Source organism: Vombatus ursinus, unplaced genomic scaffold (genome assembly GCF_900497805.2).
Source record: "Vombatus ursinus unplaced genomic scaffold, bare-nosed wombat genome assembly UNPS02014945.1, whole genome shotgun sequence".
NCBI classification, from domain to species: domain Eukaryota; kingdom Metazoa; phylum Chordata; class Mammalia; order Diprotodontia; family Vombatidae; genus Vombatus; species Vombatus ursinus.
In genome coordinates, this window is record NW_020954723.1 from 28,055,303 (window position 1) to 28,062,860 (window position 7,558).

General features: G+C 44.9%; 1 protein-coding gene across 7 annotated transcripts in view; it reads right to left on the bottom strand.

The window, feature by feature from the left end:
- SIPA1L1 (signal induced proliferation associated 1 like 1) overlaps nucleotides 1-3,726 on the bottom strand; it is a 375,977-nt gene extending 372,251 nt beyond the window's left edge. For 6 of the 7 annotated variants that reach the window (XM_027844738.1, XM_027844739.1, XM_027844741.1 and 3 more), the window contains exon 1: nucleotides 2,789-3,114. The gene's annotated coding sequence lies outside the window, so the exon portion shown is untranslated. Of the gene's footprint in view, nucleotides 1-2,788; nucleotides 3,115-3,628 lie in introns of those variants that run through there. The other variant, XM_027844736.1, reaches the window with a different exon arrangement.
- Between the last annotated feature and the right edge of the window lie 3,832 nt (nucleotides 3,727-7,558).

The following is a 7,558-nucleotide window of genomic DNA, read 5'->3' on the forward strand; positions in this document are numbered from 1 at the left end:
TCTCTTTTTAAATTAAGCAAATCCAGACAGATAAGCAAACTTTAGTAAGAGTTTTCTATCAGCCTTAAACCAGGAGATAAGAGAATAAAACTTAGCTATATAAAACCATCCATCCCAAAATACTTTGTTTACTCTGGCTAATCAGGAGAGTACCATTCTTGTCCCTTTCAATAGTTGTTAATAGTTTACAAGAAATAATTGAGTGAGAAAGGTACTGGGATTTTTTTTAATTAAATTTTTTGAATTCCTTAGTTAATACCTGCTTTGTCATCTAATAGCCAGCTGCATCACTGACAGCAAACTCTATTATTTAAAGCATTTCTCTGGGAATACTGCTGTCACCAAGTTCTATTTTATCAGTCTGCTGGTGTTCATTCTGCTAAAAGGTTGGGAGCAGACTAACTGCCTTTCCAAAAAAGAGAAAGAAAAAAAGTGACAAGTTTTTCTTTAAGGACCATACATAGAAAATCAAGAAAGCAAGAGCAGTAGCAACAACAAGCTTTATAGGACTCTTGACTGTGCATTGTAAAGAAGATATGCATTTTAATGGATAGTGGATTGGCCTTGGAGTCAAGAAGAGCTGTGTTCAAGTCTAGCCTCTAACATATACAATCAGTGTGACCAAGGCAAAGTCATTAACTTTGCCTGTGCTTCAGGCAACTCTCTAAAACTGTAAGTTAGAGACAAGAGGAGTTCCTCATGATAATGAATTCAAAGGTCCAGGCCCCCACTCAAAAACTTACCCAGAGATTTTAGTCAGCAAATATTTTACTTAGAAGACTATTCAACATGTTAAAACGGTTAATAGCTACCACAATTTACCAGTATTAAAGCTGATAAAAAGACTAGTGTATCTTGAAAGGGTTGCTTTATAAAGGTAATTACAATCTTTGTTCATGAAGATATATTTAGGAACCTAAAGAAATCGGACACATTCAATCGGAAAACAGATTTGCACTGTAATGTCAGTTCAGAGTCCCAAGTATATAGAGATGAGTCTAACAGGCTATAAGCATTTCATTAAATACTTTCTCTTCTAAACAGTCATCACAAAACTGAAATTTACCAGGAAATGCTGTTTAGGAGACATTCATTCCCAGGTACTCCTTCAAAAATACATTCCCTAAATCCCCAAATTTAGATTTTCCTAGAAACTGAAACATTTCTCATTATCTCTAAATTTTCCAGCAATGAATACTACTAAAATGTTAGCCTGACCAACACTGCCTAATTTAGAGTCAGAGAACCTGGGTCAAATCCCAGCACTATATGGAAAATTCTATGTGGAGTATCTGAGTATCTATCTACCTACCCAAAATTCCTATCTTTTTAAAATATTAAGAACATCTATCAGGTATAATTTACTCAGGTACTTTCCTTAACAAACCTGGGAAATGGATAGTGTATTATTCCCCCATTTTGCTGACAGGGAACCTGAGGATGTGAGTTCAGTGATTTGCTCCAGGTCACATGGTTGGTAAAGGCAGGCTCCCAGCCTTGAATAAAGGTTTTCTCCTTTTGAGTTCAGTACAGATCCACTACGAGCTACCCAGCCATGAAAGCACTGCAGCTTCCCGTGTATTACCACCATAATATGAATTACCTGATCAGTTTGCCTACTCAGTCACCCTCATAGGATCCTATGGTAAAAAGATTCAAGACAGGTAAGTTTGGATGGGGACAGGCAAACAAGTTCACCCTCGGTGTTAATGCTCTCTCCCTGCTCAAATAATCATGTATTTATCTATTTACAAGCTGAGCTCCCCCAGCAGAATGTAAGCTGTATGAAGTGGGGAATGTCTTTGAATCCCCAGAACCTAGATCACAGTAGGCACTTAACAGATGCTTGTGGCACTGCACTGAGTGACCTTGAGCAAGTCACAACCTCTCTGGCGTGTTTCCCCACTTGTAAGACGAGAGAAGGTTGAACTAGATAAATTGTAAGGTACCTTCTGGCCTTAAACCTGAGATCCTATGATCACTGGTTCTCTCTGAAAGAGTGGAGCAATTTAGGTCTGTCAATTTTTTCAAAGATTTAAAAGATTCGGGGAGAAGTTGGGAACAGATGAGGTGCAGGAGGAAAAATTATTTTTTGCTGCTGCCTCCACCTTTCTCCCTTTTACCTGCTCCAAGAGAACAGGACTAAAACATTCTCCAGCTTTCCCTCCTCCAGACCCTAGGGAGTGAAATTAACCACCTACAAACATTTTACTTCTCCCCTACCTTTCCCACGATTAAATCACTTTACACATCCCCTAAGGCACAGCCTACAAACGACGCTCATCAACGTTACTTGGGTTCCAAAACTAAATGGATGAACATCTTGGGGAAAAGATCAAGGGGATACAGAGTACTGCTAAGTTGGGCACAGAAACAAAATGCATGAGCTCACGTTAAACCACCTCTCCCAGCGGAAAGAACGTTTAGATCAGATCACCAATGAAAGAAGCTAAGTCTGCTCCCCGCCCCCCCACATCGGCTTTGCAGATTCGGGGTTAAGGTATGTATGTATATTTACACACATGCATTTTAATGTCCCAACAACAGTTTAATTTTGGTTCCTTCCGAGGCATTTCTGCAAGAACCGCATCACTCCCCAAATTCGAAAATAAAAGTTTAATCTTTTTTTTCTTCCTCACAGTCTCCCCAACAGCAAACGCGCATTCAAACTAAGCTATAAAAGCAGAAAGGGAAGGGAACAGCACACATCCATGCAACAACCTCCCCTGGAATCCCTTCATTTCCCCCCGCCCCCCTCCATAACCTGACACCTGGGGAAGCCACTTACCCCTTTTGAGTTGCGCGCCCCCCTCCCCTCCTGTCCAGCTCCCGGAAGAGGCAGATGGTGTCCAGGAGCAGTTTCCACTCGAGCTCTCTTCTTAGGAGGAGGAAGAGGAGGAGGAGGAGGAGGAATCCTGGCTACACTGAGCGCGCACACACACACACATACACACACACACACACACACACACACACTCTCACTCTCACACACACACCACTGACACGCTCCTCTACCGCCTACTTGGGGTTCTCTGCGGAAAATAAGCAAGGCAGAGATTGGGAAAAAGAGGGAGGGGAGAAGAGTGGAGTGCAGGGGAAAAGGAGAGGAGGGGGAGGGGGGAAATCAGTCCAACTCAAAAAAAAAAAGTCTTTCTGTGAAAGGGGTATCCAAGGAGAAAAGAGGGAACGCCGAAGGTGAAATGCCCAGGGAAGGAGAGAAGGGTTCTTGTGCCTATCTTCTAGAGACCTGGGGAGAGGGAGCGATGAAAGGGCTTGAGGGCTGGGGTGGGGTGGAGGGGGAGGAGGGGAACTGGGGGTGCCGCCACTCAGGTATGGGGACTGTGGGGAGGATGGATCCCCCCTCCCCAAGCCCCTCGCTCCCGTCTGGGCTCGAGCAGCACTTCCCAACACCACCCCCAAAAACCGAGGAGGAGGAAGTGGAAGAGAAGAGGAGGATGAAAACGAGGAGACGAAGAGGCGGCGGGGGCGGCTCCGAGGAGGGGAGGGGTGGTGGGCTCCCAGCCCGGGAGGGCAGGGGGAGTTGCAGGAGGAGTAGAGGGGGCGGGGAAGGACAGGTAGGGAAGAGGAGGTCGGAGGGGGCGGGAGGCTCACTGGAAGGGGACTGTACCGGGGAAGGAGACGGGAGGAGCTCCGGGGGAGGGGAGGCTGCCTCAGAAGCCGACTGCTTTCCCACCAGGCACCCCAACTCCCTGCGACTCTCAGCGCCGCATTGACTTTCGCCCGCCCGCCCGCTCGCTCCCGCACGCACGCACGCACACAACTCCCTAACAAAGTTGCAGCTGCTGCGGCTGCTGCTGGTGGTGCTGCTGCGGCGGCGGCGGGTGCTGCTGCTGCTGTTGCTGAAGCTGCTGCTGCTGCTGCTGCTGCTGGAGTTGGCGGCGCGCGCTCGCTCGCTCGCTCGCCCGCGCAGAACGTTCCCTTCCCCACTCCCAACTCTTCCCCTCCTCCTCCTCCCTACTCCCCCCTCCCAACCGCTCTCCGCCCCCTCCTCCCCCCTCCACTCTCACCACCCTCCCCCCTCCCCGCCTCTCGGCAAGTCTCGGGGGTGAGATCACCTCCAGGGCTTCTCCGCGTCTCCGGGCAAGGTCTCGCGAGAGTCCCGGGAGGCAGCGGGAAGTGGAAGGAACTGGTGGAAGGTGGTGGGAGGAGGAAGGGAAAGGGGGAGGAGGGCAGCTCGCGGTGCCGGGTTGTCATGACGACGGCCAAGCACCAGATTCCTGCCGCCTGCAGCGAGCCGGGGCTGCAAACGTGGGTGCGCAGCTAGCTCAGCTCTTTCCGCCTCCCTCCTCTCCTCTCCCACCCGCAGCCAGCCGTGCCCCGCCGCTGCACGGCAAGAGAAAGTGGGACTTTCACGCGGCGAGGGGAGACCGCTGTTACTTCAACATCTGCACGATGGGACAGATGTGGACCCAAAGAAGGGTTTTATAAAGGGAGCACAGTGCATCTGGTGAAATTGAGTCTCAGACTCGGGTTAAAGGTTATGCCCGTCTTCCAAATTCCTACTGTATGAGTAAGTTCTTAACCCATCTTTTTCAGCATGGCACAGTGGCCAAGATCGTTGGACATGGATCCTGGAAGACCTGAGCTAAAATCCCACTCCGTAATGTACTTACTAGCATCCTGTGACTGGGCAAGTCTATTAACGCCTCTCAGTCTCGTCACCAGTAAAATGGAGATTATAGCACCTTCCTCCCAAGGTTATTGTGAGGAACAAATGAGATAATTATTGTAAAGTTCTTAGAACCGTGCCTGGTATGTAGTAAGTGCTATATAAATATTAGCTATTAGTACCATTATTATTATTTATTGCCCTCATCATGCTGCATACTCACCTCTCTATAGACAATGGTTAGAATATAAAGGTTTCTGAACGAATGAATGAATAAAGCATTTATTAGGCACTTACTTTATGCATGGCATTGTTCAAAGGGCTTGAAGTACCAACGGAAAAGTTGACAATCCTGCTGTCCTGGAGCTCACATTCTAATGGGGCCTAACTCCCTGGCTCCTACACTACACTATATAGCACCTTTACCTTAACCTTATTAACCTGCTTTGAGTTCCTTTGTACTCTTTTAAATGGTGACTTCACAAAAGCCCCAAGGGTTCGGAGGAGGGGAAGTATTTGGAGTTTTTTCCTTTTGGTGCGCTTGTGGTTCAGTTCCTTCCAATTCTTTGTGATCCCATATTGGGTTTCTTGGAAGATACTGTAGTGGTTTGCCATTTCCTTCCCATGGATTAAGGCAAGCAGAGGTTAAGTGACTTGCCCAGGGTCACACAGGTAGTGATTGAGGCCAATTTGAATTCAGGTCTTCCTTACTCCAGGCCCAGCACTCTACCCACTGAGCCACCTAACTGCCTGGTTCAGTTGTCTTAATATGAAGCCTTTATACGTGAAATCCTGTTAAAGATGGAGACTCTTCTTAGTACTTTTCACCCTTTCATTTTAGGCATTTGGGAGCCTAAGAGGAGCACTTTCTCCTAAAATTCTGTAGAATCTGTATTTAAATAACAGTGCATGTCAAAACTGATGTCTTGAAAGCAATTTTCTCCCACCCCTTCATTGATTATATTTCAGTTACATGACCTTTAAGGTTTACAAAGTACTTTACATGCAGTACTTTATTTGATCCTCACATCAACCCAATGAGATAGTTTTTATCCAGATTTTATAAATGAGTCAGCTGGGATTAAGGGAGATTAACTGACATCTAGGGGCACACAGCTAGTTGCATAAATTGGGATGAGAACTCTGGCCCCTCTGATTCCAACATAAACATTATGTACTATGTTATTCCACCCCACCCCTATGTCATCAAATTGGAATGAATTATTAGAAAGACTATGGATTTAGAGTCAGAATATGGAAATTAAATTCCTGACTGCTGAAATAGCCTGCTGATCAGTATCTGCCTCCCATCTCTCCCCTACCCAATCCTTCCTCCAGTCACTTTCCTAAAGTACTAGTCCAACTATGTCTGTCACTCCCCTACTCAATAAACTCCCTATGGAAGCTAAGATCAAACACAAAATCCTGTTTGGTGTTTAATGGCTTTCATAACATAGCCCACTACCCTCCAACCCCTATACACACACACACACTCCTTTCTAGTCCTCTTAAGCCTTAACTTTCTGTCTTGCACTCTTTGATCCAGTGACACTAACCTCCCAGGCTGTTCCTAGTAAAATTGGCTCCAGGCACTTTCTCTGGCTCTCCCTTATGCCTAAAATGCTCTCCCTCTTCATCTCCACCTCATGGCTTCTCAGACTCTCCACGTCCCCATTTGGGGTTTTCTTGGCAAAGATACTGAAGTGGTTTGCCATTTCCTTCTCTAGCTCATTTGACAGATGAGAAAACTGAGACAAGACTTGCCCAGGGTCACACAATTAGTAAGTGTCTGAGACCAGATTTGAACTCACAAAGATGAGTATTGCTGACTCCAGGTCTGGCACTCTATCTACTTTCACCACCTAGCTGCCCTACTGGCTTCTGTGGCTTCCTTCAAATCTCAATTGAAATCCCATCTTCTACAAAGGAAGCCTATCCCAATTCCTCTTAATTGTAGTGGCTTCTCTCTTTTAATTATCTTCTGTATATAGCTTATTTGTACACACCAGCTTGGATGTTATGTCTTTCATTAGATTGTGAGCTCTCCTTAACAGTCTTTTATCTCTTTTGTATCCCCAGTGCATAGCATAATACCTGGCATATATTAGGCACTTAGCAAATGACTGACTAACCCATTACCAGTATCATCTTGAGCAAACCATTTCATTTTCCTAGGCCTCAGTTTCCTAATCTGAGAAATGGAGTGGGGCTTGAGGATCTCTGAGTTCCCTTTGAACAATGAATCTATGACTCTGTGATTCTTATAGCTTTAAATCCTATGAACTATGAACATTAAGTATCTGCAGTGTATGAGTAGTTATCACTGGGGATACAGTGATATAGCTATGACATGTAACCTTGCTCTTGAAGAATAAACAATTTGATAGGGGAAAACCATTATATATAAATAACTATAAAGAAAGAGAGAGAAATAAATGCAGAGATAAAGGAAAACTGCCAAGAGAAAAAAATATGGTATGTAATTAAAATTATTTAACCCTTCATTATGTTTAAAAGCTATTGATATGACTTGATGCAGAGTAAGTTGAGCTAGGAGAATTTATACAATGACAACATTAAAAAAAAAAAAACTTTGAGAATCAAAGCAATTCCATTGATGCCCCTTCTCCTGCCACACACACACACACACACACACACACACACACACACACACACCCCCACCAGAGAGGTGATGACTTTTAAAATGCAGAATGTCCATTTTGGGACACAGCCATTCTAAGAATTCTTTTGTTTGACTGTACATAATTATTAGGAGGGTTTTCAGAAATGATATTAACATCTTACATGGTAAAAAAAAATCATAAATTAATTTCAGGACATTAGCCATTGTAAATTAATTGCCAGGACAAAGAAACCAAAAGAATTCAAAATGTGCCTTAGTAAATATCTGACTTACTTGCAAAATAG